Consider the following 26,446-nt stretch of genomic DNA (forward strand, 5'->3'; position numbering starts at 1 on the left):
ATGATAAACAAAGGCACAAACTTCTATACAGACAGTGTATATGTATGCATGTATCTTACATACTCAAAAAGTGTCTGGATTTAAAAGATTACAGTGGGTCCTTGCTGAAATTTTTAATATTTCTATCATAAGGTGAAAATTTTATTTGGGAAATAAGAGTTTGGTATGAAAATTGCCAATCTAATGTTGAAACAGAAGAAAAAAAATTATGACTGAGTACTTTTTGGATGTTTAAGGAGGAACTAGTTATCTTGGTTTCTACACTGAAGAAAAAGTTATGCACACAATCACATATCCAGAAAGAATCAATTTTTTTTCCTTTCCCCGTCTACTATTGGGTAAAAATGAACAACAGCATTTTTAGCCAACATTTAACAATAAGCAAAGCATGAGCATAAACTCTGAAGGAAACTATAACTAAGAAAATGGAAGCAGATAAAAATGGCATAAACCCCCAGGAAAGTCTTTTAGTGGTATATTTTACTAAAAATTTTACTAAGAAATCTTAATTAAAGATAGACTTTATTTGGTCTATGAAAGGAAAATTAATGAAGAAGTGTCCTATGATTGCTGATAGTTGCCCTTGATAAGCCAGAAAATGCTTTCCACTTCAATTTGCCAAAGACATGACATATTTCAGATGGTGTTATTGAACCAACTATTCACTACAGCCTCCCATGGGGATTATTTCACTCACTTTACCCCAGCAAATCTTCAGTATTGCCTGCATCATTCAGGAGCTGGTAGAGAAATGCTCAGCAAGGAAATTAAGAAATAAGATCTGACAGCGAGACCCCTGATTGAGTCAGGTAAACTATTGTCTTTTGGTTCATTTTTAGGTTTGTTAAACACCCAGCTCCTCACAGAGTTCACATCTTCTGAACTGCTGAGTTCTTTGATGACAGACTTCAGTGCAAGTTGAAGTCAATATTTTAAGGGCCATACAAGAGCAAGCCAAGTCCACAGGGCATCATTTAGTGACATAAATGCATTGGTTTTTTTTGAGATGGTCAGGCTTTCTAACACCTCATATCCAAATCCTGGTAAATTCCATCTGGTCTTTACAGCCTTCTGAGCGATACTAAATTCCCAGAATGCTTTTAAGGTTGAATATTTCGAGTAAGACAGACAAATGTCATGACTCTCTTTGTAGAAGCTGCAGTTAATCCCAGTTTTCTCATATCAAATTTGTTCTTCTTCTACAAGACTCTCTTCTATTTACTGCTGGGCTGCTGCTTTTAAGCCCAAAAGTAAACACATTTTTATAGAGCTGTCTAGAGGCAGTATTGTTTGTGAAAGTTCTTTGGAAACTAAGTACTTCTTATTGTTGTAGTAGCAGTAGTAGTAGTAGTAGTGGTAGTAGTAATGATAATCGTGATGCTGCTGCTACTGCTGCTGCTGCTGATGAAGTTTGAGTGGTAGATTGGAAAAAAAAAGCACATCCAGCAAAACCAGCATTCATCCAGAGTTCACTTTGCTGCTTCGGAAATAGATAAATAGCTAGGTGACAAATCATATTATGATATACCCCAGCAATGTGATCTTCCCCTAACAGAGAACAGAAAAGGAAAAAGTCTGGTGAAATCTACCCACAAAGAAGATGACAATTGCTGGTTGGTTCCCACTTTGAAGAAGGAAGCAGTGAGGTTGGGAAGTGTCTGCACACCAGGGAAGGGAAGAGGCTCACGCTGTTTATGTCCTCAGAGCCTTAGAAGCTCAAGTTTTGACTCCAGTATAATTCTTGCATTCCCCAGAATTTGAAGTTCTCTAGAAGCAGACTTGGGTAAGTGTCTGAGGCCTCATGCCCTACTAATCAGTGGAAAGTTGAGCTCTCTCCCTACTGAGCAATGGGATGAGGAGAGAGGAGAGTCCCCTGATTCCTTGTATGGACAGGTCTTGCCCTGCTTTAACTTCACTGCTGAGACAGGGACAGTGCCCATGGCTCCCTCTAAACTGCAGCTCCTGCAGTCAAGTGATCATCTATTTTAAAAATAGAAAATATCACTAAGGTTTCAGAGCTCCTGGTGCAGAGAAAAACGCAAAGACATAAACTCAGAGTTCAGTAAGCAATGCAAATTTGAAAAAGAAAAACAGCACTATTTTTAAATTTCATAGATTTTTTTTGCGGGGGTGGGCGGATGAGGGAAGAGTGCAGAACTGAGAACAAGAAAGATTGATTTTGTATTTTTTAAAGCAATCTGGGTTTGGCACTCCTCCACTGTGCTCTAGAAAACCAAGATGTATTTATGAAGCTTCCTATTGCATTTTTTGGCTTTTTATGTATAGGATGGAACTATAAATGCAAAATTATTTTAACCACCTGTGTAATGCAAAATAGAGGAACAACTTTTTCCTCCTGTCTTGCTTGCAGAATCAGAGCCAGGTGAGTAGATTTTTCCCTTATGTATCTAGAAAAATTTCTCTAAAAGACCAGTCAAACCCATAATTTCAGCTGCTCCCTAATGTGCAGTTAATACTTATCTGATAAGGTTGTTTTTTTCCAATGCTATTGGTTTGTTTGAACACAGTATTTTAAAAGCCACACTTTTCTCTTTGTTGACTCATTAGCACTAAAATGCCATTTTTAAAAGGCCTTTTACAAAAGCTCAAAAAACCAGAATTAGTTATCTGTAGACAGTGAAAGCAGATAATTAAGAGGGAATATGGGTACGTCAAAGCACATATTTGGTGGCTATGTTAGATCTTAAAAAAAGCAATTAGAAATATGGCTAGAGAAGGGGAAATTATTTTGGACAAGAAAGAACAAAACACTGACAATATCAAAAGATGTTAATTTTGCATTTTTTTAATAATATAGGAAAAAAATGGAAAAAACTGTCTATTTGTATTTTATATTAAAATTTTCTCAAGGTTTCTTTTAGTCTTTGCATTCCAAGAAACATTAAAAATAATCTGGAAACTATCAGACTTTAAAAAACCAACCAAACATAATAGAGAAAATAATTCAAGACTTTAGGACCTCATCCTCTGTAATCCTTGTAGGATTGCTGTTCCCATGGTTTTCTTGATTATAGAGGCAGACAGGAGAAAATAAATAAAGCTTTCTGATGCATCTGAAGTCCTGTGTACAGCCTCTTTCCAGACAGAGGCTGAATGCTGGACATATATATGACTGCAATGGAATGACTTTTATTTTGGTTATGCAACATCATCCCTAAAACAATCCTACTTTTGATAATATTTTGCATTTAAAAATGCATTTTTGAACACGTCTACCAGTCTAACAGACCTGACAATTCCAATCCTTTTAAGGCCAAGACTTCTGGGGGAAAGAAATAAAAAAAAAAAGACGAGACTTCTAAGAAAATGTCAGAACCTTTTCAGAAACCTAATAGACTTACTGAGCCAAATGCAAATATTTTAGGAAAACAAATGTGCCGTTTAGTGTCTTTGATATATCACTATTCACTCTCAGGAGGTACAGATTAGTATAAAATATGATCAGCTCTTCTGATAAGCTTTCTAAAATAAACTGTTATTTGGAGAGCAAGTCTCAAATGACATCATGAAATGAATTTCTCTGTTTTTAACTGGTCTGTGTTTATACATTTCAGAAGACAAAGTAAAACAGAATATTACAATGCATGCCATTTCTTAAAACAAAAAGGGTTGACTATTTTTTTTTCCATTCTTGTGTGGTTAAAGATAGGATGGAAAAACACTTTTAAAATATAGATATATTTAACGTGCAATGAATCTTGACTATACAATACACTGAACTTTAAAAAGCCCATGCAGTCCTTGCAGCTTTGAGAGCTTTGTATAACTCTATATAGTTATGACAGCATATATGAGTGAGTTTTAATTAAATTAGTAACAGCACTGTCATGGAATCAAACAAAAGAGAATTTTTAAGCCACAATTTTTGCCTGTAAGTATGATGACATTCAGCCATCAGAAGTCAAAGAACACAAGCATCCTCTTAGCCCTAAACAAAACATATGATCACTCTAAAACTTTGGCTTTTTGGGGTGAAAAAAAAATTTCTACTGCAATGTAGCTGCACAAACATTGTCAAAAGCAGGATTTCTACAAGGTAACCTGCCTTTTACACTGAATAATTAATCTACCTGTCAAAGTAGAGGAGTAAGTGTGACCTGTATGCCAAACTATTGGGAAAATGTATGTCTGATTTTCTATCTGCCCTACACAAGGTAAAATATAGCAGGTGCTGCACATATGACCTAAAGGAATATTCACATAAACCCTTAACTGCACAGTACACAAGTGGTCATGAAATTATTATCCTGCTGGCACTTGCTCCTTTTAAATGAAAATATTACACAGAATGGCCATTTTATCTCATGCACTCCTAAAGTTTATAACAAGGCAGTTCTCCTGGCTGATGAAGAAGTTGTGATCAGACATTCAGCAGCAGAAACTGAGCCCATAGCATTCAAATTTCTTTGCAGTATTATCTTTCCAGTAGAAAAGGAGGCTTTAGAAATTTAGGATATCCATTATGTTTGCATAAAATTGTACATTTCTGAAATTTCTTTATGAGTTTTCCTTCTTGAGCTTCATAAGAATCCATGAACACTGCACATCATAGGCGAAAAACTTTTCCCATTAAATTAACTAAAAAGTATAGGTCTTTTGACCATGGAATTTAGATGAGAAACAGAAATAAGAAATAGAATTAGTTCCTTCACAAGTCTTATATAACTAAACTGTGGAAGTCCATTTGATTTAAGATTATTTGAAATTTTGACTTTAGAAGAAAAGCCCTCAAAGTTTCACTTGGTTTTACTGCTATAGGACTATTTGTATAAAATAACTCCCACAATAAAATATTAATCTTTCAGATGCGATGTCTATTTGCAAAGATTATCTCTATTCCTAGCAGAAATGATGATTTGTTTGTGTTTGCACTGTTTGTCAGAAAACAGACATACATAAATATTTCAGAGACCAGCCTGCTCCGGAACATAACCCCGTTCCTGTTATTCCAGCTGAAAAACAATGTTGGCTTAAATACTATGATGTTATTGCATTGTTTCTTAAAGTAGAAAAATATTGTAATATAAGTATTTTATTCTTTCTCAGCTTTGCTGAAGGTAATGAACTTCCTAATGCCGTGAGAGAAAGAGAATTTGAGACTTTAGATATTTTTCATTGAGAGGTTATGGTTTAACTAACTCTGTAATTCCTACACAAGGAACTGTTCTTCTGTGCTTAAGTTACTGTAGCCAAGGGTGATGTAAAATCCTACATCCATTAAAGTAAACCTGTATTTTTCCAACAGCTTCACCCTGAAATCACTCTTACTGTTGCACTGCGTGAGGAGGATGAACTATTAGGTGTCAGTAATATGCTGTAATGAGGGTGTCTTGCTTCCTAAATAAACTTTGCAGTTACACTGTCGGAGAAATGTAGGATTTAGGCAAAGTGTTAGAACAATATGAGAATTTTAATCTAAATCTCAGAGTACAAATACCTTGAAGACTTGAATTGTAAGAAATGGGCATTTCAATGTCCACTACAACAGTTTATTTGTTGCTAGTGTGTCATGGTAAATTTTATACCAAACAATGATTATTCCCTGAGATCAGATGCCAAAATGAGATGATCTTTGAAGATGGATTGAACCCTGGACTTAATGGCAACCAATTGTCAAGATCTCAAATTGCCTCATTATAAGATGTTTTCTCTCTTTGAATTAATTGTGATGGGAAACATTTACAACCATAGAAACAGTGTTGGATTTAATACAAGAAGAATCCTGATGTCTCTCTTTTGAACAAAATGCAACACTTGGACAAAATTCACATATTCTTGTAATATTTTACAGTCTTAAACATTTTGTTAATGCAAAGCATATCATCAACAACAGAAGATAATTTGTGTTGAAATACATGCAGTAAGCTAAATACACTGTGTCTAGGTATAGAGATTTTCATACATACTGACCAGACAAGGACCTAATGTTGTTGTTGTTTGGACATTGATAGCTATTGCTACCCCAAAATGTGTTTTCATTTAAGAAGGCAGGCAGGTGTGTGATGATCAGTTTGAAAAGTGAAACACGGTTTCAGCTCCAATTGCACATGGTAATCCTTCCTCTTTCTTTGCTCTGCCATTTCCCTCCTCCTTCCTTTCTTTTTAAATGCAAAAGCATATCTTTTAATTTCTTCTCTTTTGCTTTAGGGAATAAAGAGATTTAGGTAAACACTGTCTGCATGAAAACACCAGGAAACTAAACTATAGTTTCTTTCCTTCCATCACCGTGGAGCAGATTCTTGATTATTTCACATGCCAGTTTTCATTAGTGTTTCCAGTGCCACATGCCTTTCCTGAGCTTCTGGAAAAATTCCTTGCAGCTCACTGCAATTATGTTTGTGATACTACTGACCACATGGCTCCTGTTTCAGACCAAGGGTACATGCAGAAGCAAGCCAGAATACTGTAGCCTTTGGCTTCTAGGTTCAACTAGTTCAAGACTACATTATAAACATTTTCCTATCCATGTGTAATAAGGGAACCTGAGGAATAGTAGCTCATGGAAAAATCTAGGTTTAAAGGGACATCTGGAGATAGTCTGCCCTAACCTTCTCTTATTCCGACTAAGATTATCAAATTAAGTCTTGAATATTTGCAACAGAGAGATTCTTTTGGGCAACCTATCCCAATTCTCAGTTATTCTCATTGTGAAGGACTTATACATAAACTGAATTTAGCCTGAAACAGCTGGTGCCCATTTTCTTTTCTTCTGTTGTCGTGCATTCTCATGAGGAGAGTATCCCCATTTTCTCTGTAACCAGCTTTTAGATATTGGAAAACTTATAAGAGGTCCAGCTGAGCCTTCTCATTTCAAACTTAAATTCTTCAACCCTTCTTTATACGCCAAGTTTTTAATCATCTCAGCGCCTTGCTGGTCTTGTGCTGAACTCTCTCCAGCTTGTCTCTTTTGCACTGGGGAGATCAAATGTGGACACAGTATTCCAGGTGGGGCCTAACACGTGCCTATATGGTCAGCAATAATTCTTTCTTCAAGAACAGGAGTAACTCAACAAGAATATACCACGTAAAACCTGTAGTGTGCAAAAGTTTAGAAATTATGTGAGTGTGATTGTGTACAGACATTTGTATGTTCACAGAATACACACATAAATGGGGTTATAGGTAAGAGATTTGCAACTTGAAAATTCCAGGTAGGTGTTTAACTGCTTCTATGCCTGCAGAAATTAGTATGAACATAATAAATATAAGTCTAATAAGGTAGTTACTGACCAGTTTACTTCTTCCTTTTATGTATTCCTTAACTTTTTCCTTGTTTTTTTCTTTCCTTTGCCTTTGGAACCCATCTTCCACAGCCTACATGATAGAGAAGGAGCGCTTGCAATAGAAAAATAAAGAAAACCAGAACTTTGTTGTTTCCATAGGGGCTATAAAAAAAAGGCCTTTGCTTCACAAGGTTTGACATAATGATAATTTAAAGGAGCAGGGAAGTGAAATTAGTGCTGTTTATTTAGTTAGGGATATCATTTCCCAAGCTGAACTACTTGATATTTTCTTTAGATTGGGTAAAGCAAAAAAAAATTAACTTCGTGTAAAATTTTTCTTGATATCCCTTGATCATTGTCCCGGCTTAATGATAAAACTCTCCTCCGAGAGCGAAGGGCCCCGACACACCCTCCCCACCCACAACAGAACCTCTTAGATGGAAGTGAAGAAAAAACTATTTATTTGACAAAACCACGCAGAGTGCCCTGCAAGGCACGGGGGAAGGGGAAAATCAAGGTGAAAAGGAGTTATCCAACCTGATTAAAACGTCCTTTTCCTCAGACGCAGCCCCTCTCCTCCTCGCCCCCCCGGGGCCGGGTGGAGCTCCCTGGAGAGCTCTGCTGTCCTCTGGCCCTCCTGGGTCTCCGGGTGGCAAAGCAGATCGAAGAGAAGGGGTCCAAACGAGGAAAAGGAAAAAATGGGAAAAAAAAGAAACGGGAACAGAGCTCACTCCGACCGCCGTCCAGCACGCAGTCTCTGCCGGGCGACGAATCCTCCCCCGGAGCAAGGCTTGGAGAAAATGTTTTCAAAACAACCCGCGTTTCTCTCTGCGGCTGGGTGTAGTTAAAGAGACAGGACCACACAATTTTTACACATTTTTTTCTTTCTTGGGCATATAAGCCAACGATAGGGGATAAAGGATTATCATAACATCAATCCAAGACAATCATAAAGTGGGCAGAGTGCTTTGTTATTTTCTGTTAGCTAGATTGACTCTCCTGCCAAATAGAGCTTTCTCTGTCCAAGCTGCAGTGGGAGGGTTACTGTTCATTTTCCTGTGTCCACTGGTCTTTCAGCTTCTAGGGTTCATAAACCATTGGGATGGGTTATTAGCAATCTTTTTGTAAAACAGTCTCATCTAATAAAATCTTATGTAATGGAAGACTACATGGATGATTGTCTCCTAATGACCTCCAAGAATTTCCTTCAGACTTCCTGTTTGAAAAGGTGGTATGCTATGTCAAAAGCCCTGTGACATTAACAATTTTAGAAAGATATTTTTACTGAATGTTCCTGGGTTGGATATTCAGTTTTGCTGGCAGATCTGTACAAGGCAATGAGGTTATACTGATGCCAGAGAACAGCAAGTACTTCTGATTTGAGGAGTTTTCATATTTCTAGCCGATGAGTTTGCATATTTTGGAATTGAATCTGGAAAGCGCTGTGTGAAAAACATGCAAAGGGGACTGCTACCTGACTTGTAAATAAATAACTCCTATGAATTTGGGCAAGTACTGCAAGTTTTGCAAAACCCTATTACAGTGTTTCCCGATAAAAGTGTACGTTTGCTGAGTACCAAAGCTTACTGCTTAAGAGGTCTCTTCTGTAATTTCCTCTATCTGTTACCTAAGTGAAAAGACAGCAGTCAGAAAATAGCATTCACTGTTAGTTTATTGCTTTGGCTCAGGGATTCTCATATTAGTGTTAACTGCCACTGAGAACAGCAGGTGGTAATTTCCAATGGAAACTAGCAGCTTCTAGACCAGACAACCCTCATTTACTTACACCCTGTGCAATGCTTCTCAGGAATATTGTAAACTGTGGGCTCTTTCTCATTTGTCCTTGTTTTAGCTGACATTGTCATTCATGGCTATACTGTGAGTGTAAATGATGATCTAATGTCACTTCTATAATTACTTGGCACCCTGAATAAACTGTAATCCCCCTGGGTCAATAACTGCTCTCAGCTTGACATTCAATAAACAAGGTTTGGAGAATTGCTGTAGTTTCACTTTTTTTTTCTTTTTCTTTTTTTTTCTTTTTTCTTTTTTTTTTTTCTTTTTTTTACTTTTTTTCAACCTTCCCGGTGCTTTCAGTGAATGCTATTCAGGGGTAGTTCAGGACCATTAAGAAAAGAAAGGAAAAAGCTGCACACAGTGTGAGACTACTGAAGGGACGCCTCTGATTTTCAACACTTACTTACAAAGGCCTCTTACATGTAGGGTCCAATTCATCTCCAATACAATTTTTAAGAATGACTGCGGGGGACTGAGACCCCCCAGTCTGGGAGGCTGCTCTTTGTAGTGTCATGAATCAGAGTTTTAAGGACACATATTACAGGTATTGTGACTATGTCTGTTTTATCCCCCTTCTGTGCCTCAAGATTTTTGCCAGAACCTGACTTTTCTTGCTGTAGCCAAGAAAAGGCATTTCTAGCCTTGAATGTGGCTTCACATAATGCAATCAAGCTAGGTGCCACCAAGCCTTTCAGTTATAAAATAAATTGCCTCTGTTATGCACAAGGATGACATCCAACAAGGATAAATCAAGCCCTGTTGCAAGTGTTGGTTTCTGCTGCTCTAACAACTACCCAACAATTGCTGCTCCATAACTGCTCAATGTCTACTTCTGCCCTGACTACCTAAAGGTCACAGTGATTGTGAGTTTCCTTCTCAGTTTTCCTATATCCTTCATTTTCAGCATTGTGGAAACAATACCTGGTTTGCTTAAGCATTATCATGTGCTAACTATGTGCATGTGCCATTGCCTAAGGAAAACAAATCCAACTTGTCCTTCTCTTTCTGCCAAACCCAAGAAAGACTTTATTGGGTGGTAGGATTAATCTCAAGGCAATTGCAGGCACAGCATTCACTGCAAGAAATGATTAATAAACTGCGATTATGGTGAAGCTGAGAGGCAAATGATTAATAAACAGCTGAGTTAAAGAAATAGACCAAACCTTCCATAAGGTGAGGGCTGAGAAAAGTAAATCTGGAACTTCTTCAAGGACTTAACCTTTCAAAAGAGACTTGCATGACACAGAAGTTCAGAGTCACCTTGACTTCTAACCTGTATGTGATGTTTTGAAGAAAGAAGAGCAGCTACATGAATGTACATGAAGTAGTGAAAGTGAGAAAAACTGAACCTGTCCAGCCATTGTATCGAGACATGAAAAGAATAGCAAAAAAAAAAAAAAAAAATATCATAGGATGGTGGATGTAGTTAGGGCATGCAATTTCTTGCCAGAGAGTTTTTGTTCAGTCTCAGACCAATATTTAGACATTTTGAAAGGGCAGATGGACTCTAAGGACTCTTAAAACAACTATTTCCTTTTACAAATCTCTCCTATTTATAGTATTTTTTATTTACTGTTTATTATTTTATTTAATATTTAGAGGTATGTTTTGCATGCAGCTCCAGAAAACTTTGGAGTCACTGTTGAATGTTGGTACTGTAAACAGTAATAAGCCAGCTGCATCCCTGCCAGCAAAGCTGTGCCTTGCCACTATGAACAAAAACACAAGAGCAAATTCATATTTGCCTAATTGAATAGCTGTGCTTTGATGACCAATCCTGTGCTTCTTCTAAAAAGAAATACATTTAAATAATGTACTGGTCCCAGATAGACCATTTGTGAACATGCTGAGAAAGAGTTGAAGGTGACATAGTTGGCATAGAGGCAAGGGCAAGAAAAGAGAGTTGCTTTTCTGGCATGTGTTGCTACGCAGCAGAAACACACCAAAGTCTTATATTGGGGAGTCTGTTGGTCTGTAGACAAATGTCCTGGACACTTTAGTAGATGCTCTCAGTATTTTCAGTAAAAATGCGTGTAGACCTTTTTCCCAAGATACTTTTCAATGCCAACATGCAGTGAAATCCATGCAGATCCTTTGTGTGTGCAATTAGATAGCAGAGGGACAATAAAAAGTCTTAACACACTCAGGAATAAAAATTGCAGCCTTAACCACATTATATGTAATAAGTTCCTTAAATTGATCCCTATGCTTTAAACTCCTCTTAAACACCATTCCCTATGGCTGGGAACTAAGATCACCACACAGGAGAAAATCTCTGCAGCATCACAGCACTTACAAAGTAAAAGGAAGAAAAATACTTTGATCTTCTACATAACAGTAAGGGAATCTTTACAGGGGACAAAGTATAGAGGGGAAATAGAAGCGCAGCTAGATCTCATCATTATTTTGTCTTTTTGAACAGTCATGTTACCTTTCTTGATCAGCGTCTTTGTCAGAAACCCTTCACAGCATTCAAAGACTGACTCACATTAGGAAGTTCAAATGAAAACTGTGAGTGAGCAATGAGGAACTGAGAGGATCCAGCACAGAAGAAGAAACAGAAGACCTGTGGTAGAAGGAGCAGAGCCTAAAAGAAGCAGAAGGGTCAGTGGCCCAGGACATTGCAAGTCTTCAAAATGGTGCATATAATTGCATAAATTGGCCCAAAATACTATCACTTCTAAAGCACCACTAGCAGTATTCACTCTTTGTGCTTCTGTGGAGGTTTTCTAGGACAGTAAACAATACAACCCATGTAATCCAGGTCTTTAGCAACTCATTCCAGACATGTGGAGAATAAAATGAAGTATGGTAAATCCTTCAGGATTAAAGCCTCCATAAGCCCAGGGGTAAAGCCCAGGGAGAAGATACATTCCCTATCCCTGGAAAAGTTCAAATTCAAGTTGGACAGAGCTCTGTGAAACCTGATTTAGATGCAGATCAGGGGGTTTCCCAGTGCAGGGGATTGGACTAACTGATCCTTAATTACCTTTGAAAGGCCCCTTCCAACCCAAACTATTTTGAGATTCTATGATAAGCACCTTGCACTCTCCTCACATTAATTTTATTTTATTCTTTAATTCCAGGAAAATATTGTTCAATGTTTTTAAGAATTTTTAATTTATCAACATACTTTTTTTAGCACCATGATAGATCCCTTTGTTGCTTTTCAAAGGTCTTTTAGAATGTTAATACAACATTTTTCAAATATTTTTGTTATCAGACTAACAAGTGGCATATTTCTTTTTCATGGCATGATTGAGTTTAATTTCTTTTACTTTCCTTTTTTTGCATGCAATAAAAATGTTAAGGCTAGAAAATGCATGCAATGTGTAATGGTATGTGCTAAAGTATTATCCAGGCTTTCCTCTCAGAGAACTGTCAACAATACTGCATATACGACTAATATTTATCATTCAGGCTGCACAAACAAAAATATTTTTCTTCATAGCACACACCACATAGTGGTTTTTTTAAAGACTATCTTAGTCTAAGAGCTTGACAGCTGACTCAAATAAATGCTTTTATTAATGATCACTCTGTCTATATCCAGCTGTCGTCTCCCGGACAAGGCACCCCTCTAAAGACACTGAAGCATATATTGGCCTTCCTGAGATCTAGGCTACCACAAGGTCTTTCCCAAAGAAAGCTCTTTCTGCCCAACAGCCACACTACAGACATACTGCAAAGAACTGTCAGGGATTGTGGACTTAAATCCCCCAAAAACCTCAGGATACAGAAAATCTTTTTTTTCACTGGAAGCAAGCAAGCAAGAATATGAGCATAGCAGCCAGATTTACACCATGTACATGTAGATATATAAAAGGTAGGAAGTGTAAGGTGGCAAAACTTGATGGTGTAGATAAAGGCCTAGACAGTGGACACTGCCTAAGTGTAATTCTAGACCCATAAAAGCAACAGTTTTCTTGGAGTGGAGAGAAAGATGTAAATACCCCTTGTGACAATGTATTTACATCTGATTTACAGCATTGTGTCAGAAGATGCAAAGCACTTCTTCCTGGGCTCATTCTCAGTATGAGGAAGTTCAGTGGGGTCCAGAGGAACACAGTCAATTTTTTTTATTTTGTCCCTATATTTAGTCACCGTAGTGTGATCATGACATATTGCAGATCTGTGTTAGATATCACTGTCTTTACAACTCTGGAATACTCTGGGTGACTTTAGCAATTAAAATTTTTAAAAATTACTTCTGGGTTTTACAATAGCTGTCATTAAGGGACAGGAGAAGAGATTACTGGACAACATTCTTTGAAAGGGAATAGTGACACAGCTAGCTTCCTGCATTACACTGAAGGACCCTTGCTCCTTAGGGTGCAACAAGGTGCAATTTTGATTTGCTTAATCCCTAACTATGCTAACCGCTTTCCTTTCTCATTTTTTTTTCCCTAGGAAGATTATTGCTTTAAAAAGAACAAAAAGTCCCACATACTAAACCAATCCAAACCAGAAATAAAACAAAAACATTAATGCACGACATACATTTTTTCTCTAATTGTATGGCCATTTCATACGTTCCTCTGATTCCTCCATCATTCTTTGGCACAATGAACAGTCTAATAAAAAGGTTGCTAAGAGCCTGTTTCATATTTCTTCCCTTCCCTTCCCTTCCCTTCCCTTCCCTTCCCTTCCCTTCCCTTCCCTTCCCTTCCCTTCCCTTCCCTTCCCTTCCCTTCCCTTCCCTTCCCTTTTTATACTTTATATTATTTTATATTTTATATTTTATATTGCAGAAAATAAAAAGCTTATATAACACCCTCAAGAGAGAGGCAGTTCATACTTGCTTTCTTTCACTGAAAGTCTTATGCCGCAGGTTCCGTATCTGGGTACCAACAGCCTGGTCACAGAGGCACTTACAGGTCTCTGTTCAAGGGGGAAACTAGTTCTGAAAATAAAATTCAATGAGGGAGCCTTGTATTTTCCTTGGTATCAGTCAAGAAAAGTCATTCCATCTTTTCTATTGTAACTTTTACTATATTTTTTTAATTTAAGTCATTGTCCACTCTCTCTTTCTTCCCTACTTTTTACTGGAGGTAATGACAAATTTCTGCACCAGCCTACAAAAAGCTTTGTACCTTTGATAAATTATAGCATTTGTCAAAAGGCTCTCATTGCTTTAATGATGTTCTTGTCTTGAGATGCTTCACTTGTGTTTTGCTTGTCTAGAGAAAACTTATGCTATGTGCTTGGAAGCACAGCCCTTTTACATTTCTAGACCTAAGAGAATCTAACAAAACACTTCCAATTACTGTAATTTCATGCTGCTTTATTTAGGCCATGTGGAACCAGAATTCCGTGTCTTTGCAGGAGCACATTGCTGATTTTTACTTGAGTACTACCCCTCCATTCCAGCAAGGCAAAAACGACCATTTCCTTGCAACATATAATAGCAGGTTTCTTATATGACTAAAATCCATAATATATCTTTAAGAAAATAAAACCACTGGATGTACTGCCTTATATCAAAAAAACATCCATGGTTTTTGAAAAGCACCAGGCCATGACTGACAAAAATTGCAGTTTTTAAAACCTCACGCCCAGTTTTTGTCAGTGAAAAACCCAACTAAACACCACCAAACAAGATAGTCATCTACAATAGCACCATCTACTGGTCCTTAGAATTTGATAAAAATTGTTGGCCTCTGACTGAAAACTTCACTGTTCATCATGGACACAGTTTACGAGCACTTACTTGTAGGGAACTGCCAGTATAAATGGGAAATATTTCAGTAAAAAGCGGCTCATTCTAGTCCATAATGATTTTCTTTTTGTAGAGTGGCCAGGAGTTGGCAGGAGTTCTTGTTTCTTTTAATAGTAGTCTGTGAGCTGTAAAATAGGGATGAGTTCCTCCTGTTTGCATTTTACCTGAAATCAAGACTAAAAATAAGGAGTTTAAAGTATAGTGAGTGATGCATGAAATTTGTCTAGAAGGGAATTTATACCCTGTAACTTATTTTCAGAATTTTTTTTTCTGAAAATGGAAGATACATAGAATGAAAATAGAGACTGGTTCACATTTTGGTTTTCGTTTCCATTAATTAAATTAAAAATGTATTTTCAAGGTTGAGTAAGGAAACACAGAATCAGACTGAGTATAATACATAAAAGAGAAGAAAATTTTACAAATGGAAAGAAAAAGAATAAGGGGAAATCTTAGTGTTACCAAACTTCATTATCGGCATCCTTTTGAACAAGCAGAGAAGGATGTTGGGTTGTCTTTGAATCAACTGCATTGTTCCTCTGATGCTGATGAAGTTAAAGGAGGTTGCCAAACAGAGAATATCTACACTTCAAATAAGAAAACAGATATATAAAGAATTTGTAAAGGAAAATACTCTGTAAATGCAACTTGGGTTAGCCAATATCATCCACTTCAGTCACCAAACAGTCTTTCTTCAGGACTCTTTTCACCTCTTTGCAACAAAGAAGAAAAAAATAATAGTATTTGATCTTCTGTTAATATTCAGAAGTGTTTGTTTTTAGATTTTTTTCTCTTTTTCTTTAAATCTAACTAAAAATGTTTTTCCAGAAGACTTACAATAGTTCCCAGTTTGTGTCAGAGGATCCCCAGAACAGTTTCTTTTTTCCTTACTGAATTTTGGATTCTTACACAGAAGCAAATCAGAATGGACTTGAGTGATGCATTTCAGATAATAATTTATTCTGTGTCTGAAGCTGAATGAGCCAACAGTGTTTAAACAAAATGAACAAAATGTGGCAGGAATGTTGAAGGAACCTTTCAGAACTTCTGAAGTGTTTGTTTTTCACACACCACTAATAAAAGGCAAGGAAATCAGGGATTAGATACATCACCAGTGACAACATGAATGTGAAGTTCTTCATGAACATGAAGGCCATATGTGGTCCTGAACCTGGGCCAGGAGAAGTCTGGCTGGCCTTACAGCAGCATTCCTGGTGAAGGGAGCCTACAGGAAAGATGGAAAGGGACCTTTTACAAGGGCATGCAGTGACAAGACAAAGTGAAATGTTTTTAAACTGAAGGAAAGTAGGTTTAGATTAGATCTTAAGAAGAAATTCATTACTGTCAAAATGGTGAGACACTGGTACAGGTTGCACAGAGAAGTTGTGGATGTCCCATCCCTGGAAGTGTTTAAGGCAAGGTTGGATGGGGCTTTGAGAAATCTGGTCTAGTGGAATGTGTCCATTCCATGGCAGAGGATTTTGGAAACAGATCACAGAATCATCAAGGTTGGAAGAGACCTCCTCCTAGGTCATGCAGACAACTGCTAACCCAGACCACTATAATTGCCCCTAAACCATATCCCTAAATGACACATCCAGAGGTCTCTTGGATGCTTCCAGAGATAGTAACTTCACCACCTCCCTGGGCAACTTATTCCAACCACTCTTTCAGTGTTTGTTTCTTTTTTTTTCTGATATCCAATCTGATCTTGTCCTTTCACTTAAGACATGCCAGAAGAGATAATCGTTAAGGTCCCTTTGAACCCAAACTATTCTATGATTCACAAAGGGTGAGGAAGTGACCTGCAGAAGGTCTCCAAGGAAACCAGTGACAGAACCAGAAACTGAGGTCAACCCACAGTGTCATACTCTACTTGCTATAAGTTAGGCTATAAAAAAGATCACTGAATTTCTTCAAGGCTTAAATGTTTCTTTAATATGGTGTATAAGAAAAATTTGTTTGATTCTTATTCATAGGTTTCAGGCTTGTAAGAAAACCCTAGCAAAAAGCAAAGATATATGATGACCCATGTACCAACCAGGAACCAGATATTCAATAAAAAGGCTTTCCTTTTATTGAAAATTATTTGAACTCAGTTGCCATTTTCCCAGAAATTAGGACACCCAAGTACATGGAGGGATATTCCATGCATGAAGGTCCTTCAAGTTTTGACATCCTTTTATTTCATAGGAACCAACCTTTATTTGCTATTTGAATATGTAGCATAATTCAAGCACTTCATCAAAGCTTTCTAAAGACCACTAACACAAGAGTAATATTTCAGTGACCTTACCAAAACAACTTGAAAATCACATATTCTACTAAAAAATGTCATACTGGAATTACAGCTTTTCCTAGAACCATGCAGTTTTGATTAAAATGCTGAAAGTAAGTATTTTATTTTATCTTTGCCTTTCATTTTGAACACATTCAGGCAGAAATTTTAGTCAAAATGCAGGAAAGACAAGCTTGAGCAGTCAGAATTGTCATCAAGAGTTTAATATGTGAAATACATATTCAAGTCCATGCTGTTACTATTAATCAAATATTTTTCTAGCCCAGACAGAACAGAAGGTCCTGTAAATACACCATTTCATTTACATCTTATTCTTAACCACTGAATAATAGGACCCAGTACACTTCATGATCTTACAGAGTGCAACAGCTGCAGTCATACAAGTTGGAGAGACAAGCTGAAGTCTCATTCTGAAGATAAGTAGGATGTTCAAGTGATTCAAATAAATCTGCAGCATCCGTCTTCTTCCTCATATTTCTTTCCAAAAAGACATAAGGAAAGTTCACTTAAATGGAAATCAGAATAAAGCCAGTGTTACAAACAAAGCATAATTTAGTACCCAATTATTTTTCCCTGCCATCTTGGTTTTATACAGTACTTAGAATAAAATAGTACTTTCATAAACAGAGGGATACACATGTAAATTTGATAACACTTTTTGTTCACTTTTCTCTATTTCCCTCAATAGTATAAAAAGATCTCTCTCTTTTTTCTTAAGCTATCTGTGTAGAGTGGACGTGCTGACATCTCTAATCATTGAACACCAAAAATCCTCTTTGACTTTCCTGAAATAGTGAAATGACCACTGTTAAACTGAAACATCATTGAAACGGAGATGTTAACATGTTTCTCCATGATTTATGCTAGGTATGTTTTGCAGTATTGGTGCCATGGAGGGATCATTTATAAGAGGAAATTATTGAAATAAATCATGATGCATGTAAGTGGAGCTATTTGTGTGTCATGCCAGAAAGACACACAGACATAGAAATCTTACAAGTTCTGACAAAATACACATGCAAATTTGTTGACACTTTTTGTTCAGTTTTCTCCATTTCTCTCAACATTTTGAAAAGCTTTCCTGGTCCAAGTAGCTCAGTGCAAAGCACCTTTGAGAAGAATAATGAATAGCTATATGAAAATTACTCATGGCATCGCTATATTTTATGATATGTTTAGACCAGCTTAGAATAAGCCTTACAGTTTAAACGATTTAGCTATAACACAGCATGCTATTTGCACTGCCAGACAAACAGACAAGAATGTGTTAAACGACAGATTAGAAAACATTCTTTTGATATTTCTGTCCTACTCAAAAATAAGTCTTGCCGTCAGTATAAAGAAACACTTTGCTCCTTTATTCAGTGACACTGTGTGGTTTATTTTTTGTGACACACATTTCATTTTACGTAAACTAGTTACAACACTGCCTGTAAAAGAAATCAATCTCATCGGCTCAGAGGGGGCAATTTTTTCATCTCCAGTTTGACAGGAAAGGGTACTGCAAAATGAATTACTGGAGGAAAGATGTGAGGATTACTTCTAAGTACTTGCTGACATGTTCCTCCCAGATATCTTTTGGCACAGTTTCACTGGGAACTGACTCAAGCTTTACAGAAAAATGTGTTTACAGAGGACCCATAGTTACTATAATAGATTTTATCAGAGCAACCTGAACCAAACGTATAGTACTGTTGGCCTTATTATATGCAGTAGTTTAGTCTGCCTGTGGGTGCTTCATGAGTAATGGAGTCAGGAAAGTATAACACTTTCACAAATGAAATTATTTAAGTATGGGATTTTTAATCCCTTTTTGTTAGATTGAAACAAAGGAAGCTCAGGACTGTTGTTAGGTGGTTATGATGTTGAGATGAGGATGTGGAGGACAGCTACAAATGTTAATGAGAAATCTTCAGGGTGAAAAGAGGAACTCTGAACTACAGGGGACTTTGAAAATTTCTTAAGTCCATACTCTTCATGTGAACAACATACCACTCCCTATAATATGACTATCTTTTTTGCCCATGGTGCAGTTGAAGAATAGCATCTTTTGTAATTCTTTACGGCTATTTTGTACATGATTTCTTCCTCATTATGTGGATTGCTTCTATGACTGCGATATAAGAGACAAAAGCAGCTTCCTTATTTCATGATGTGCAAACATGTACACATGCATTTTTTGAATTATTCACCAAAACCTCTGCATCCTACATGTATGTGAAATGCTCTATTATGATTGATGAGGGCATTAGGGAAAGTCTTTACGCTTTGTATAATTTAATAGAAATTTTATATGTTCTGTTTATATTGTTTTATCTAGTCTGTTTCACTAATTCACGAGGGAGAGTTCTGTTGTTAGGGTTACTAACACAAAGCATGAGAGAGAAATACCCCTGAGTAAAAACCTTATTAACAGCTATTCAGTGAATTTAATTCTTTCTGGAATACTGCCACCAATTACATTTTGGCATGCTGACTGACACAACTTTCACAGTATCTTATACCAACAGTTGCCATGAGTACACACCATCAGAATTACCTTAATTGGCAGAGTATTTTGGAAGTTTCAGCCTGGCTTGACCTCAGCTCACATGGACTAGAGAAATGACAAGGGGAAAAAAAAACAAGTAAAGCTTGAAGTTGAGATACACACAGTCTGTCCACCCTCCCTGAACTGTGAAGATTTTGTTTTCCTTCTTTCTCTGCCACGTTTCAAGCTTAGAGATTCCCATTTAACATGAATAAAATTTATTTTAAAGGGAAGTGGAAGGCTCATCATGGTATGTTCTTGTATTGAATGATTCCATGGCCTGGTTTTGGCCAGGACAGAGTTAATTTTTTCACAGTAGCTGTGAGCTGGAAGCCCTGTGGGAATGTCTAGATTGTTATTCTATACCACCTCAGGTCATCACTGCAGTGAGAAGAAGGGTGTGGTGGTGTAGGGAACAATTGTTCATTGTTGCCCGAGAGCTGCAGTGAGCATTTCTGCATGTGAACTCTCTATTTTGTATACTTATGTTATTAATATTGTTACTGTTCATTTTCTTAACTCACTCCTCTTTCCAGTAAATTGTTTCTTATCTCAGTCCATGATTATCACCTTTTTGTGCTTTCAATTCTCAAGTCCATCCCCACTTGAGAAGGGGAAGGGGGAAGGGAGAGAGGGGAACAAATAAGCAGCATCTGATTTGGGATACTCTTGGTAGGGGGTGGGACACTAAACTGGGGAGTGCCATTCCTAAACCACGACATTCAGCAAAAGCAACATACATGTAGAAGGACTGAGAGGCATTTTGTGAGTTTTAGACATGAAGTACTCATTTTAGGCAGATGAGGATTTAGTTGGAAGGTTGCATCGTGAGGGTAGTGGTCAATAGCTCAGAGTCCTGATGGACATCAGTGGTGAATTGTGTCTCTCAGGAGTTTGTAGTGGGATCAGTGTTTTTGTCTTAATTAATGACAGAGACTCAGGAGTTGAGTGCATCCTCAGCAAATTGCAGATGACAGCAAGCTGAAGAATGTAGCTGCCACACTTGAAGGGCAGGATGCATCCTGAGATACCTGGACAAGCTCAAGAAGTGGGGCCATGGGAATTTCATGAGGTATGGCTAGACCAAGCGAAGGTGCTGCACCAGATTTGGGGCAACCCCCAGTATCAATGCAGGCTGGGGGAATGAAAAATCAAGGGCAGCCCTGCTGAGATGAGCTTGGGGGTGCTGGTGGATAGCAGGCTGAACATGACCCAGCAGTGTGCACTTGCAGACCAAAAAGCCAATTTAAGGGACATAATTCTGCCCTTCCATGCTGGTAAGGCCACATCTGGACTGCTACATCCAGCTCTGGGATCCCCAGCACAGGAAGGACATGGACCTCTTGGAATGAATCTAAAGAAGGGACACCTAGATGATTAGTGGGATAGAGCACTTCTCCTATAAGGGAAGGCTGAGAGAATTGTGATTGTCCAGCCTGCAAAAAAGAAGGCTTAAGGATGTCCTTAGCACAGCCTTCCAGTACCTGAAGGGAGCCTGCACGAAAGATGGAGAGGACCTTTTTAAAAGGGCATGTAGAGATAGGACAAGAGGGGATGGTCTTACACTAGAAAAGAGTAGGTTTAGATTGCATACAAGGAAGAAATCCTTTATTGTGAGGGTGGTGAGACACAGGCTGGCCAGAGAATTTGTGGATACATTCCTAGAAGCATTCAAGGCCAGGTAGAATAGGCACCTGAGCAGCCTGGTTTTTTGGAATGTGTCCCTGCCTATGGCATGGTGATTGGAGCTAGGTGATCTTTAACGTCTTTTCCAACCCAAATCAGTTTATGATTCCATGATTTTATACATGAAGCACCCATGAGTAGATATTTTCACAACTCTTAGTAAAGTTAAGACCATTTTTGTCAGGAGGGGCCACTTCTGTAACAATTCTTAGTCCAGGCCAGAAGGGAAACTTTTGAACCCAGCTACCTTCAGGTTTTTTCTAATAATAACCAATTTTATATAGGGAAGAAGCAATAATATATGTTTGTGGACTGATGGAGAGGAAGCTTTTCTTTATCCTACATGTCTAATGACAGTTTATAGCTTTAATTTACATTAACTTTGTGACTTTTGTATTGTAAGCATAGTTATTCTTGTTGTCCATATATATATTAGGATGATTTGAATCCTATTTTCTTGACTTAAAAGACAAGCTGTAGAATAATTTTCTCAAGCTAATGATGAATTGTGTACATATTTATTTCCTTTCTATTAATTTGAAATTGGCTGCCTTTCAGTTCTATAAACTGTCACATCTAGTTATTAGAGGAGAAGATTTTATTTGCTGTCCTTTAATCATACATTATTTTGAACACTTTTGTACTTTCCTTTTTTATTGTCTTTTCTCTGATCTTATAAATTTAAACTGTTTTTCTTTAAATGCTGCTTGGTTGCGCCAAGTATATATATATGAATGTATAATGTGCACATTCAGGAGTAGATGAAACATTGAGATCCATGTGTTAGTTGCATAACATCACAAAACCAAGAAACTAACTCTGTTTAATTAAAGGCAAAACAATTTTCTTTCTCATTAAGTTCATTGGGAATTACTTTTATAAAAAGTTCATAATTAGTCTTAATGTCTCATTTCTAAAAAAATACGTGAATCTTATGCCTAAGTGAGTCAAATGGTCATTGCAAACAAAAATATAAATCATAAGTTCTTTCTCAGTTTTCATGATCCATTGTTTCTGAGGTAAATGGATTTCAACAATAAAAATTGTCTCTCTTGCTTTCCAATGTTAAATTTAACAATCTTCCCTAGGTATGAAGGACATTTCAAAAGCTAAGACTACACAGTATTTTGTGAAAACATCAGTTAAATACAATTGTTTATTTCCATGGTGAGTAAATATAAATGAGAACAATCAGTGCCTTCTCAATGCTGGGTATTAGAGGGTGAAGGTTTCCAAGTGAATCAGGTGCATGTATACAATTCTTACCCAATCTGTGTTTTCTTTATAAAGTTTTGGTGTATTATTTGAAATTTAGAATACCATGGTCTAAAAACCAAAACTCTACTGGGCACTAAATGCAGAGTGAAAGAAACCCTTGCCCCAAAGTGCTCAGAGACTGAAGTGGCTCACAATTGAAATGTTTTGATTGAGAAACTGAAGTAAAGATACTGATGAACCAAAAGAAAAAAAAATGGTCTCATTCAATCAGATGAAAGGGAAAGAATTTGAGAGAGGATTCACCAGGAAAAAAAAAGCAGCTACAAAACAATACTGTCTAGAAGAAATTTTAAATTCAGACATGCATAGACTACGCCCACTGTTCTCAGAGAGAGCTGTCTGCCTATAGCAGAGAGCAGAGTTCATCTTTAGCAGTTTAGGAACAGCTCCTAAGTGATGCTTTGTATGTTGTACAAAGCTTACATTATTCCTAGGTTGACAAAAATAACAGACAAGACTCTCCCCTACCCTCCTTGGCTTTTTGCCATTTTACCCATTACTGAAACAAATTGTCCAGTGCTCATTATAAGGATGAGGTCATGTCTTGTGAGGTAGTTTTGGGGCTAATTTCCTGAGTGAATCAGGAATGTATGGCTCACTTATGACACATTCCAAAATCCAGCACAATCAGGAGGGCTGTTTAATGAATGTCAGATTACACCCTGTATCTCTTACCAGTTAAAAAGAAAGAGATGTGGTGTTTCAGCTCCATTGTTAAAAGCAGCATCAAATGCATTAACCACTAAATTATTGCATGCAGAGAATATAAGAGAAAACATAAGGAGAAGAGAAAATCTTGCTAATTTTTTGATAGGGACAACAATGTTAATTTTTTTCTTTATGAGTCCCTCTATACTTGCTAACATTTAAAATCATGAAACATATTCATATTAAAGATAAATTAAAAATAAAGCCTCTGGGAACTAAACTGTTGAATATATATGAAGACTTGAAAGGCCTATTAAAATATCCACGCTCAGCTAATAATACGTTCTTTGCTTTCAGTTTCACCAAGAGGAAAATCTTTCTGTCCTACAGACAATACTAAAATAAACAGACATCAAATATGTAAAATTTTATGTAACAGCAAATTCAATAAAACAACTTGATAATAGTCAGAAATTTACCTTATGTTCCTAAAAAGGTACAGACCACGGTAAATGAACTCAAAGAGGTGGTCTCAAAGTGGGCTGTTAAAAAGATTCTCAAGAAAACTTGGAAGATGATTATTTGAACTGATAATCTGAGAACTGAGTCAGAAACTCAAATGTAAGGAAATATTTGTATTCCATACAATACATTTGTATTGTATGATGTTTATTATCCATGTTTACACTGACAAAAATAAAGTTCTTAGTGGAAAAACATATCTGGTTTGTTGAGCCTGTGTATTTTCTATTTTCAAATGTCTCATCTACAAGACAGCAAATAAACAATACAAGACACCTACCTTCAGTGTAGATATATTTTATAACAGGAACAAATTTAGCTGAAAACTCTGTCAAACACTTTCGTCAGGACTAAAGCTGACTGAAAGTTGCAAATATATTTTTAAGGAAAAAAAAGGAAACTCAAAGGTCCACTTCACTTTAAATAGATAAAAATCATAACTTTTTTTCCCCAAAATTTTAAGTATCACAGAAAAGAAACTTAATTTAAAAGACAGCAATTATTATAATATTAATGAGATGTATGTAGGTGCATCCATATACATATCCATGAATACTTATGCATGAATCTATAGAAATGTATTCTCCTTTTCTTACTCACATCCAATATATAACAGTGAAATAAACAGCTTTGTGTATAAATGAGAATGGGAACTTAATGTTTTTTAGTGGCAGGTGTGGATCAGCATCTTGATGTAACATTTGACATACTGGACAAGCTGAAATGCACAGGAGTGCACAGTTAAATTCTTCTCTCAGGAAGGAGGAGCCATCATGTGAAAAGGAGGAGATTTCCTCAGCCCTTAGTGCGGGAAGATTTCCTCGATCCTTGGTGTTTGATTGATCTGTCAGTGTCCCAGGAAAGCTGAGACCCTTCTACCTGAGCAGTCTGTCAGTGGCCATTTTGGGGAACCATTCACTGAGCAATGCTGCTGGACTGCAGGGCACTTTGACTGACTTATCCAGGGACAAACACAAACAACACAAAAGAGGTCCCTCAGCAGTCTTCCCACTTTATGACCCCTCAGTGAGTCTTACGCTTTATTCGAGAAGGTTACCCACTGCCAGTGACTGCCAGCGCCTGTGAAGGACTCACAATGACACTTTACAGGATAACATTCTCTATTTATATAATATTGTGACAGGTTATGGTTCGAGGACTGCTGATATCTGATTGCAAAAATATATTCAAATCACTATCTCCAATCCCCAACCAAAGTATTCAGCATGCACAGAGTGCAGTTCTTACCCAATAGACATGCCTGTGGGGGAGAAGGCAGGTTCAGCCTGTTGATGGATCCCAGCAGTTATGATGGAGTCTTCTCTAACTTTTCCTCCATCCTTGACCTATTTTTATATTGTTTCTTTATGTTTAGGTGTAGCTTGAGTGACTCTAGTCCTGCCTACAGTTGTTACTGATTGATGTAAAATTCTCTTGCTTCGCTTTTAAAGATACTGTCAGAAAACACAGAGCACATGCCCAGTGAGGGATGGTTGTACCTTGGAGGTGGGCAACTTTGGGATGTATGTGGGCATTAATATTACAATTAGACTATAATGAACCAAGTTCATCTAAGGAGGGAGATTTCACCACTGCTGTTGGCTCAGTAGCAGGACATCTCCTCTCTCCCCTGGTTGACTGGTGCTGTGAGGTTTATCAGCCGCAAAATACCATTGAGTTTCCCTCCCTGAAAGGATTTCCACAGGTCTGAACACAATATGGTGTTTCCACTCTGTTCCACCCTCCATTCTGTCCCCCTTAAGCCATGGGGAATCATCATGGAGGATGCCAACTGTGTTCCATCCAGGGAGCAGCAGCTGCCTTTTACCCTATAATTTCTGTACCTTAATAACTTCTGTCAGGATGTGAAAATAACTTTTTTGTTTTGTCTAATTTTACCCCCAGCAATATTTCCACAAGGAGCACCAGGATCCATTCTCGCTTCATGTCAAAATCCCTAGTCTACATGGAGAAGTAAAGCTCTGCTATTTCTGTGATTCTGTTTTGCACTTGCACTCATGGCAGAATTTATGAGAAAATGACAGAGTCCTTCAAAGGTTCTGGCTTGCTTTTTAGGTTTCTATCCTTTGGCATTTTCCCTTAAACAACATAACACTGAAAACATTCTCTCTTCCTAATAAGGAGATGAAAGGCTTCTTTTGCGGTTTAAAAACAAAAATAAAATCAATTCTATATAGAAGTAAAAAGTCTTGAACTCCAGAGGTCTTACTCCACTTCATCATTCTGCTGTAAATATTTACTCATAAACTTTTTCAATGGACAGTGGCATTTGGGTGAAGACCAGTATTGACTTCTGGTCTATAAACAATTGTATTTCATTTAATAATAGACCTAGAGAATCCCAACTGCAAAGTCCTGTAAGATCATCTAAACTGTCACATTGTAAATATAAACCTCACTGGGCACTTTCAATTCATAGTGAATCTAAGCCTCAGATGCTCTCAAGTTGTGCTCAGTGCAACCAAAATTGGTAAAGACAGTGAAGTCAGAGAGTCACAGAAGGGCTGGGGTGTGCAGGGACCTCTGGAGATCATCTAGTCCAATCCCCTTGCTGAAGCAGATTGGGCTACATCAGGTTGCACAGGTTCACATCAGGCAGGTTTTGAATATCTCTAGAGAAGGACACACCACAACCCATCTGTTACGAATGGAGACAGGAGCTTAGAAAAATCCCTGCCTTTTGCCCAGGCCTGTAGCAGCAG

At 37.4% G+C, this 26,446-nt stretch overlaps 1 long non-coding RNA gene across 2 annotated transcripts in view; it reads left to right on the forward strand.

Annotated features, from left to right (window-relative positions):
- The first annotated feature begins 1,516 nt into the window (after window positions 1-1,516).
- The window catches only part of LOC146441630 (uncharacterized), a 134,144-nt gene continuing 109,214 nt past the window's right edge, over window positions 1,517-26,446 (forward strand). Inside the window, exons 1-2 of one of the 2 annotated variants that reach the window (XR_014849996.1) lie at window positions 1,517-1,783; window positions 2,287-2,383. This is a non-coding gene — a long non-coding RNA (uncharacterized LOC146441630). Of the gene's footprint in view, window positions 1,784-2,076; window positions 2,384-26,446 lie in introns of those variants that run through there. The other variant, XR_014849995.1, reaches the window with a different exon arrangement.

The sequence above is a fragment of the Lichenostomus cassidix genome, chromosome 2 (genome assembly GCF_008360975.1).
Source record: "Lichenostomus cassidix isolate B80296 chromosome 2, HeHo_3.0, whole genome shotgun sequence".
NCBI classification, from domain to species: domain Eukaryota; kingdom Metazoa; phylum Chordata; class Aves; order Passeriformes; family Meliphagidae; genus Lichenostomus; species Lichenostomus cassidix.